At 35.5% G+C, this 11,187-nt stretch overlaps 1 long non-coding RNA gene across 2 annotated transcripts in view; it reads left to right on the top strand.

The window, feature by feature from the left end:
• The first annotated feature begins 474 nt into the window (after positions 1 to 474).
• LOC125271995 overlaps positions 475 to 11,187 on the top strand; it is a 64,967-nt gene continuing 54,254 nt past the window's right edge. For both annotated transcript variants that reach the window (XR_007185748.1, XR_007185747.1), the window contains exon 1: positions 475 to 1,014. This is a non-coding gene — a long non-coding RNA (uncharacterized LOC125271995). The remainder of the gene's footprint in view (positions 1,015 to 11,187) is intronic.

Here is an 11,187-nt window from a genome sequence, read left to right as displayed (position 1 = left end):
ATTGGTAAAAATATTATGTCTTTAAAGGAGATGTTTATTTGTATAATTGTATTAAATATGCTTGAATTGAAAGACATAATAGAGTATATAAAAAATGGGATTTTGGTGCTCTGAACCACTGATTCGAAACAAAAGATAAGTAAAGCTTCGATGAGCTTCATGAAGCAGTGTTTTGAAATTGCCCATCACATTGTGGAATAAAGTCGCTATTTTGTTATTTTTGGTGCACAAAAACTATTCTAGTCACTTCATAACATTAAGTTTGAATCTCACATGAACCGTTTTAAATATGTTTTTAGTAGCTTTATGGGCATTGAAAAAGGGAGTGTTATTGCTGGCCTCACCGAGCCATCAGTGTTTCGAAGATGAACAAAGGTCTTACGGGTGTAAAACGACACGAGGGTGAGTAATTAATGACAAAATTTTCATTTTTGGGTGAACTAACCCTTTAAATAAATAGTTGTAGGTAATGTCATGCAATTTTCAGCCTCAAAGCTCAAAATTAATGCCAAATCATTAATAGGCTACACAAACCAGAAGCAAAAAAAGAAAAAAAACAGGCTATAATAATAATAATAATAATAATAGGCTAATAGGCCTAACAACAACACAATGAAAGTAATGGTTATAAAAAAAAATAAAATAAAAAAACGACTAATAAAATAAAATATCAATGACTGTGTAGGCTACAGATAGGATACAGATAGGCAGAACGAACAAACGACGAGATGGATAAACATGCTTAGATAGAGGCCTACAGACAACTGTTGAGTAGCACTTAATTTGCCGCAAATTAAGCATGTCTTCCCTCAGTAACAGTTGCATTTCTCCTATTTCCGCTATGCTAGGAAAATGTTTATTGAGGTTTGAGAGCGCATACACGCCATACAACATACACGCGTTGCGTTTCTTCAACACCGTCCGGTGACTTACCCACAGACGGAGATTTGTGCCTGTCCTGTCGGCGTCTTCAGTCGCAGGTCTCCACCAAATGCCTCATCTACACTCCCTCAGGTAACAATAACACGCCTTTGAAGCCGCTGTCCGTTAATTAGGTTTCAACGGATGAATTGCGCCACTTTCTAACTAGTTAATTAATTTACTTTGCTTACGGTATGAGCTTCGCCATCTTTCTTTGTTATTTATGTCAGCCGTTGTTAGGCTACTATAGTTAGGCTACATGTGATATTCACTCGCTGTCGAGATTTAAAAAAGTGGGTTCACTTATTATTATCATACTGTAAGGCTGTGCTAGAAGTCCTTCATCAGGGGCCACTGAATCAGATGAACAGATTAGTAATTTGGGAAAAGGTCTAATCTTTCCTACAGTAAAGCCTAATATAATATCCTTTAGCTGGTTAAAGGGTTAGTTTACCCAAAAATAAAAATTATGTCATTAATTACTCACCCTCATGTCGTTCCACACCCGTAAGACCTTCGTTCATCTTCGGAACACAAATTAAGATATTTTTGATGAAATCCGATGGCTCAGTGAGGCCTCCATAGGGAGCAATGACATTTCCTCTCTCAAGATCCATTAATGACATGCTGATTCATTATGCTGCGAAGCTTCCTGAAGCAGTGTTTTGAAATCGGCCATCACTATATAAGTCGTTATTTTGTTTTGTTTTTTGGCGCACCAAAAATATTCTCGTCACTTTATAATATTAATATTGAACCACTGTACTCACATGAACTGATTTAAAGGTCCTCTAAGCAATGTCACGCGTTTTTAGGCCAAAACATTTTTTGTCACATACAGCAAACATCTCCTCACTATCCGCTAGCTGCCTGTCCCCTGAACACACTGTAAAAAAACGCAGTCTCTGTAGTCACCACAAGCTCCAAAAACGGCAACAAAAACAAACTGGTGCAGCCTGGACCACGAATCATAATAAACACGCTCCAGCCAATAACTGACAAGAATGATTTTAAATGCGCGTTCATGACTGTTTCAGGAAGCACGGAGGGGAGGGGGAGGAGGAGGAGGAGGAGGGAGGGTCTAGCTAGCCTCTGATTTGTTTGACATCACTTCGAACGTCAACAGGAACTAACTCCGCTCAGGATCGCTTAGAGAACCTTTAAATATGTTTTATTACATTAATGGATCTTGAGAGAGGAAATGTCATTGCTCCCTATGCAGGCCTCACTGAGCCATCGGATTTCATCAAAAATAACTTAATTGTGTTCTGAAGATTAACGAAGGTCTTACGGGTGTGGAACGACATGAGGGTGAGTAATAAATGACAGAATTTTCATTTTTGGGTGAACTAACCCTTTAACATGTGTCTGCAGAACTTGATTGAAAGGCCTGTCATTCATAAAGTCTACACATCCCCTGTCCTTTGCATGTTTATCTGTTAAATATTTAGGCAAATTGGATTATGCTTTTATCTTCCAATATGAGTGCAGGCTCTATTTAACACATTTACACCACATTTAAATCCATTCCACTGATTTCCCCTCAGTCCTGCAGTAGCCTACTAGTTCTGTAGCACTGGTCTGTTGTTTGGGTGAGTCCTCCTCTTCCTCTTCAATGATTTGTGGTTGTGATCAACAGCCCTCCTGATAAGTGGGTTACACTTGTTTTTAACCCTACCTGAAGAGAGATCGGTGGTAGTTTGTGTAGAGTTTGATAATTGCCGTTGTTAGTCAGAAGTGGTGATTCCAACCATAGAGTGACTCTTAGTGAGGCATTTTTCTGTTATTACAGAGGAGCTCTCGACAGGATTGAATCAATGGACCGGTTTATTTAACTTACCACCAAATATATGTGGGCTATATAATGTATTATTAAGTTCCTGTATTATGGCACAGCTTATTTTTCTTTTATCTTTTATTATTTTGTGTTTCATTAGTCTGAGTGAACTTCTCTTACTCGCCTCCAGAGGGCGACACCATTTGCATCATTATTTAACCATTGGTTCTCCACCAGAGCCAGGGCCCACTAGGGGGCCTCAGCAAACATTTAAGAGGGCTGTAATAACTAAGGTTATTATGTTTTTTATTTACATACTGTTCTTGATATTTCTAAAATCACAAAATGAATTAATTAATATATCAACACTTCCGCTTTCTGTTAAAAAGTTGGAAAACAAGTAGCTTTGTCATAGCTACAGCAAAAATACTTTACCTTATATTGGGGACCTTTGAATATTAGATACCGGGTGCGCCTTTGAGAACCACTTATTGACGTTTTTTGATGGATTTTATTGAGATTATTTCTATTTTACTCTGACAAATGTAGATTAATTGTTATATACATGTGTGAGAATCATTGTAGAGCCTTTAAATCTTCATAAAGGGATAAGTGTAGAATGAAATATATAAAATAAAAATGGTTGTGTATGTGTGAAAAATCAAATGAGGATGAGTGTTGTGGAGAGAAGCTCTTAGGGGAGGGAAAATGTCAGCTGTCTCTTCAAGACTGTGAGTGTGTGTGTGTGTGTGTGTGTGTGTGTGTGTGTGTGTGAGACCGAGCTTCCGTGCTCTTTGTAAGCATTTTGAGCCCTTGTTTAAACGCCTCTAGATTATGAGACATAATTCTGAGCGTATCAGTTTACACAATACCACAGGAAATCATGTCAGCCTCATTGTCTGCATATCTCTACCTCCTCAGGTAAAAGGACAACATTCGATGGCTTAGATTTACTCTTGTTTACTTTCTAAAAACTGCTCGGAGCCCCCCTCCTCAGCCCTCCTTGTGTCCCCTCCTTCCTCTCAGCCCACCCAATTAAAAAGCAAAAGAGGAGAAAAAAAGCACATTGCTGCCTTGCAAGTATTACTTATCACATTAATTAAAAACTGGTGGCACAATGGGAGCCCGCAGCTGCAGAGGAAAGCCAGGGAAATTAACAAACGTTTGATTTGTTGTGTTGTGGATGTGACATTTATTATACAGGTCAAAGTAAAACAAAGACCAAAGCCCAAATATGCTAATGGGGATCTGGCAACCTGGGGCAGTTGTACAAACACTGAGGACTGGCTAAATATTCCATTTTCTTACTGTTGCTCACAGCATCACGGAGAGGGATACGGCAAGGCGGTGTTTGTCACCTGCTGATGTTTGATACCAGCAAATTTCGACTCGGTTCACATAAAGACAGGTGTAGATTTTTGTCACTGCCACACACATAAAGTCAAACATAAAGAGTTATAAATAATATATTGATTTGTTGATCGATGATGATCATTTATAACAAGTTAAAACACTAGACACTAAAGCACTTAAAAAGAGGAAGGAAAGAGTAGAAATTATGGCATATGTCCTAGAGAATTTAAGGTGGAAAGCCTGGAAATGTCAATGAATTTGGTTCCTCTTTATATTAGGTAGCCTTAACTACTGTGTACGTACATCAAAAATGTGTTCATATTGAATTGCAAAACACCTTTGCTGCTATTGAGGTGCGATATGGGTAAGGTTAGGGACAGGTTTGGTGGTATGGGTCGATTTAAGGGTGGGGATGGGTCAACAGTGTATTTATAAATGTAATTACATAAATTAATTACAGATGCAATTACATGCAGGTATTATTTAGAATATAAATACAATGTAAGTACACAACATGTATGTACACAATAAGTGCATTGTATCAAATGATTAATTTAAATGCATGTACATATTAGTTAAGGCCACTTAATTTAAAGTGGGACCATGAATTTTTATTATTAGTATTATTATTTTTAAATTGTGATTTCCAGGACTAGAAAAGTCATGGGAATTAATACAATCTTTAAAAAGTTATAGTACACACATTTTTGGTAGTTAACCAAGCTCTAACACTTTTTTCTTCTTAGCTAGAAACAATTAATATTAAACCTTTATTTAACAAATAATTGGAAAAGTAATGGAAATTAAAATCTTAAAAATCATGGAAATTCCTATAGAGGAATTCACACATTCTTTAAATTATGTTCAGCTCTAAAATATACTGAATCCTTATTAAATTAAATAAACTAAAAAGACAAAAAATAAAATCTTAAAGTCTGAATTGACTATAGAAATTTCGGTGACACTTTACAATAAGGTTCATTAGTTAACATGAACTAATAATGAACTGAACTTCTACAGCATTTATTAATCTTTGTTAATGTTAATTTCAACATTTACTAATACATTATTAAAGTCTTGTTAACATTATTTAATGCACTGTGAACTAACATGAACAAACAATGAACAACTGTATTTTCATTAACTAACGTTAACGAAGATTAGTAAATACATGTATTGCTCAAGGTTCATGTTAATACATTAACTAATGAAAAGTTACTTTACTAACTGTAAAGCGTTACCAAAATTCTATGTTACGTTCAGCACTAAAATATTTATATTCTTTATATTTCTTACTCAATAAGAAACTGGAAAAGTCATGGAAATTCATTGGTCAAAAGGGGTGGGAGCCATGGAGAGGGGTCAACACTTCCTTTGACATACTATGACCAGACATTATGCAGATTTCACAGGGGCAGCAGGCAAATGAATCATGGGTAATGGTGTAGTCATTCACTGGGCTGGGGGTCATTGTTCAAAACACACACACAACGCCACGTAATGACTAGAACACACAGAACCTTGTGTTTATATAATTTATTCCACCTTTAAGATTTCTAAAACAAATTTTGTTTCTCGCAGTTATAGCGTAAGGCCTACAGCAGCCTCACAAACGGGTTGTGGAAGCAGTCACTGGAGAGCTGAGGTGAAATACACTCAGTAGTCATACTAACTAATGATGATATGGTGAAAGATGGAGTAGTAATGAGTAAAAGGGCAGAAAATGACAGTGAGCGATGCAGTGTGTAATTGCAAGTCTATCAAGAGGCAACGAGACGGCAGGCTTGTGCCGGGGGAACCATTGACATCCTGCCCATTTGCCTGGGGGTGCACTTTAACATGACCCCAATAGAAAAAAATGGACAATTTAAAGACTTCAAGTGCAACCCTGCAAGCTGCACACCAATTAAGGTGTCCTGATGGATTCACAAGCAATCCAGTGTAATATGGGTCCATCTGTGAGACTCTCTCTCTCTCACTCTACAGCATCTCTCTCACCCTTTTTATCTCTTCACTAGGATTGTAAAATGCAAGGATCATGAATTATAGTCTCTTCATGGACCCTGTTACATTGCATAAATGACATTCAGTTTACTGATTTCGAAATATTTGGATTCATATCCATATTACTTTACCACTTAAGAGTTTTATTCATTTACAGTTAAAAAAAAAAAACAGATCCATTAGATATTCTGTATATATGAGTTGAGATAAAAAGTAATTAAATATTTCCCTGATAAAAATCAGAAAATATGTAAATGCCCTTGAATGCATTTTTAAGAACCGTCATTTCTCTTATGCATTATTTGTAGTTATTACTAACTACATGTAACGTGTAACAAGGACACTGTAAAATACCTTATTTTTAGTGTGCCTTTTCTTCACTTTAGATACAATGAACAGAGAAATACATACATTCTAAAGGCAATAATTATTTGCGTGCTGTTCACATGCAGGGCATGATAGCTTAGCCAGTGTATTTGGTGTAAATATGTGATGCCATAGCACATTGACTGGACAGAGATGCATTTATTGGTTTTCACCATTGTTGTCTCTGTCAATGTAGTTTAAAGGAGTATAAATGTATGCATAGTAATTGCATGTTTTTAAAAGGAGTGAAGCAGCTTCTGTGACTGGCTCTAAACCTCTATTAAACACAAGATGTCGACATGTTAATGATGATTGCGTAGTTAAAATATGCCAAGTTCCTGAAAATGTAATCTTTATATTCTTGCTTGTTTCATACTTGAAATATTCTGATTTAATGCTTATAAAAATGTCAGGTGGTATAACCATCAAGTAATAAAGTTTTCAAACACACAGTATTTTTCAAAGTAAAAGTGTTTAAAATTTAACAAAAAATGACATTTTTCTCAGGGACACTCCATTTGACCTTGCCTTTTGATATTTTTATTATTATTACCATCATCATTATTATTAATAATAAAATGTTTTATTCTCGTTATATATTTTTCTGTTTTATGTTCTATAACAAAACAGCAAAATGGCTGCATCCATGTTGGTTACACCAACTCTGATTTGGCAGACAAAATAGAAACAATATTTTAATAAATCACAAAAAATAAAAATTAAACATTATGCCAAACTCCTTATTCCAAAGTCAAATTTAATTAATTAATATATTAATTTATTTATTTCTAGAATAATTTAAATATATTATTAATTTACATTGTTACCATTAAGCCTCACAAAATATTAAAATTAATTTTAATTCAGAAATTAAGTACACCTTCAATGTATTTTTTAACATTTCTAATAGAAAAAAAAATATGGTCACATCATAGACCCCAGTACATTTGTATATAACATTAAGAAAGTACATTATCTGTACATACTCTTAAAATTGTGTGCATTTTACTTCCTTCTTTTCCTTTTCTAAAACCTAAAAGTGTTTCGTTCATCCTCTCCAAACTGTCAACAGCCACCACCTCTTTTTCCCCACATTTTTTTTTTTTCTCACCAGCAGATGATAAATGACTTGCGGTCTCCAGATTTTCATTAAAACCCCCGTGTGTCACATTTAACCTGCGTTCGCTGAAATCAATTATCCAGCTATCACTAGGGCAGACGCTCCAGGGAAGGAGAAGATCGGCATCCCTCCATCAGCGTTTCAATTAGGAGGTAAATAATCAGCATTTGAAGGCCTCTCTCTCTCTTTCAGTGCCTCCCCAGAGCCCTCTCTGTCTTTCTATGGCGGCAATACGCTGATGACTCAATATGGAGCTTAATAGCCGTTGCAGCTGGGTGAGATAGAGAAGACTAACATTTTGAATGCTGTTCTGAAGTCAGTTTGTGTTTTATGTTTAAATGCAAGAGAGATGATGTTTTGGTAAAGTGAGCTGATCCTGGATCAGCAAGGGTCTCGCCACCTGGTGCCAGTGTTTTGTTTGCTCTGTCTGTGTTTAGTATCTGCTGAGCTCCCAGCAGCCCCTGGGGCATATGGGTGGCATCATGCCAGGGCGGAGGTGGGGTATTCTGTGTGTGTGTGTGTGTGTGTGTCTCTCAGAAAGATGGCTGTTGAGGCCTAAGGCAACATTCAGAAGGGTCAATGGTGTTCTTGTGTGTCAGAACCCATTTGAAAGTGTGTTTCATCGGGCTAATTAATGTACAAGCACCTATTTAGGAACCGCTGGAGGCAGAGCAGTTCATGTGCAGATGAAAACATAAAAAGGGCATCATTTTTAAAAACAGCATTGTCATGAATTACAATTCACAAAATCAATACTGTAAAAAGTAGAAAGGCCATGCTATATTGTGAATATACCCATTTTAAAATGTAGCCTTAAAATGTGTTGTTCAGTCATTTTAGACCGAAAAAAAAAAAGTTTTGAAATTTCATTGGAATAGTATGAAACTCTCTGAGTTTTGTGGCAGTAGCTATGTGAATTGTGGAATTGATTTTAAAAAGCTAAATGGTCATAAAAAAATAGTCACACTTGTGTTGTTCAAGGTCAAAAATGACTGCCATAGGAAATGAATGGAAAAAGGTAAAAATACGAAAATACTGAGAATTGTTTGTGTACAATCTACAAATCAGCCATCATGCAGAAAAAAGTGCACAGCAATGAAGGGGTGACATATCAAGAGTGCAAAATAGACACCCAACCACCCCCCACAGACACACATACATAAACTAGTGTGACTGTAACAAAGCAAGGTTTTGCAAATGCCTGAAATAAAATCAATAATTCAGCCACAATGCAGTAAAAAAAATCGACAGCATGGAAGAGGTTACACTCTGAAACATCAAGAGTACAAAACAGACACACCCATTCAAACTCAAACTCACACACATACACAACACACTATTATACACACACAAATGAACCGGTGTGGCTGTGAGAATATAGCAAAATTGAGCCCAAAGACTTAAATAAGAAGTTGAAATCAGGTTGATTAAGCACTGATAAAGCATTCCTGTTCATTTTTGTTTCATTTTGATGTTATATGTTACAAAATGTCTTTCTCTGTGTTCAGGATTGACTGTAGTAAAATTCATGCAAAAACTGACACTTCAAATCAACATTTAAAAAAAAAAATAAAATAAAAAAATCTAAACCTTTACTAAAAGACTTTGAGAATGTCTAAATGTATATCCAAATCCACAGCTTAATAAAAATAAGTATTTGTGTCTAAAACAACTAGAGTATTTTATGCCTTTTTTATATAGAGCTATAGAGGAATTTAGTAGTTACACCTTGCCATTACGTAAGTTTTTTTACCGATACATACCAATGGCACTAATCTAACATTGGATTTTAAAGGCATTGTCTTTATTTTAAAATGAAATACTGCTTTAATTGAAAAGTCATACAAATATTAGATATTTGTATTATTTTCAATGGGAAAAAAATTATCATAATTATTGCATAAATATTAATTAGTACCATGAAATTCTCTCAAAATACAAAATGAAAAAGAAAAAATATTATTTAACAAAAATATATTACATTGATTTTACTGAAATTAAAAAAAAGTTACATTTCAGGTGTTTGGTCACTTTTGACTGCAAACAACTCAAGTGTGACCTCCAAACAATACCAGAGGGTTAAGCTTGTCTTAGTTTAATCTCATCTCTCAGACTGTCCAAGCTGGTTTTCAGGTGGTTTAGCTTGTCAGGCAGTTTATCTGACCAGCTGAAAATGCCCACAACCCTTCTTAAACAAGCTGACCAGTTTACACAGGTTTAAGCTATTTTTTTTTATGAGTCTTTGATGTATGTCCAAAAGATCTACATTTATTTTAAACAGAAATCTTTTCTGTCACTTTTGATCATTTTGATGCATTCTTGCTTATTAAAAGTATTATTTAAAAAAAAATAAAAAATCTTATGAACCCAAAGTTTTGAATCGTAGTGTAATATTAAAAAGTGCGGTGCATTTGAAAATGTTTTACACTTATATTAAATTTTCATTTAATCACAAAAAACATTTCTGTCTTGAGCATTTTGAGGCCTGTTTTGTACAATCATTTTTGTCTTGATCCACAGATTAGCCATGTATTCATAAAGAGATGTAATGTGAAAGCATGTTTCATTCCTTGTCTATGTTTGCTCACACATCCATAGTACATGCACAAGTTCTCACTAATACCCTATATTTGCTGGCAGTCATGCTGTGGCTGAACTTTTCCAGACTGATATGTAATTTCTCTATTTGGCTCTCTGTGTATGTCTGTGTGCATTTGTGGTCTTTTTGGCCAGTGCCATTGCACTGATTATAACAAACAGAATGCTGGGAAATGCCAGGCATCAACACCACAGATACAAACATACTGCAATGAGAGACAGACACAAATCGGCTTTGGCATTTAGTCAGAGGGGAACCTATTATTACAGAGTGGTTCAATCACAGACTCTCTGCATGCCTTTTCTTTCTCTGCGTTTTTACTCACCGTACACTCTTTATACTCATGCTGCTTCATGCATGTTGGCTCTTCTTTCCAGACAAATACTCGTGCAAACAATCCTGTTCTGTGATATGGACCAGTTCACACCCATTTTTTGATCTTTCTTCTCCACAGTAAATTACTTTTTTTTTCTGGGTTTGTGGTCAGCCCTCTCTAAAATAACATGTTTCTGCTGTGCTCTATTACAACAGGAGGGATAGATCTGACACCTTTTACCCTCTGATCTTTGAGAACTAACAGATCAAAGGTGATGAAGAGGAATGCCCTCTATCTTTCTCAGCATCTCTCCTCTCGGCAGCAGGCCTTATTGCTGTCTTTCTCTTTTACTCGCTTGGTCTCCGCTTATTTTCCGGCATGGCTTTATCTTCGGGTGTGTCTTTTTAAAACTTATCTTCCTTAGTTGTACCTTTTCCAGCAAGAACAGCTAAACTGCACTCAGATAGTAACATGTTGTAGCTCATCATGATCATGCTGTGATGCTCATGTGTTGTTTTTCCACTAACTTAACCATCAAGAATTATTTGGTCAACTGGTTTAACCAGAAAGACTGTACCATGTTGGTCAACGAACATCATCAACTCTTTGTAATAAAAGATTCTAAGATCAGGTAAATAATACTGAAAAAAAAAGGTTATTTTATTTTATTTTATTTACTTGCAAGAAAATCTATAATTTTATCAGGGGTTTTTGATTAATGTTTTTTTATT

The sequence above is a fragment of the Megalobrama amblycephala genome, linkage group LG7 (assembly GCF_018812025.1).
Source record: "Megalobrama amblycephala isolate DHTTF-2021 linkage group LG7, ASM1881202v1, whole genome shotgun sequence".
In the NCBI taxonomy this organism is placed as follows: Eukaryota; Metazoa; Chordata; class Actinopteri; order Cypriniformes; family Xenocyprididae; genus Megalobrama; species Megalobrama amblycephala.
Note: the sequence above shows the minus strand (reverse complement) of the source record. Positions and strands in the feature narration are given on the sequence as shown.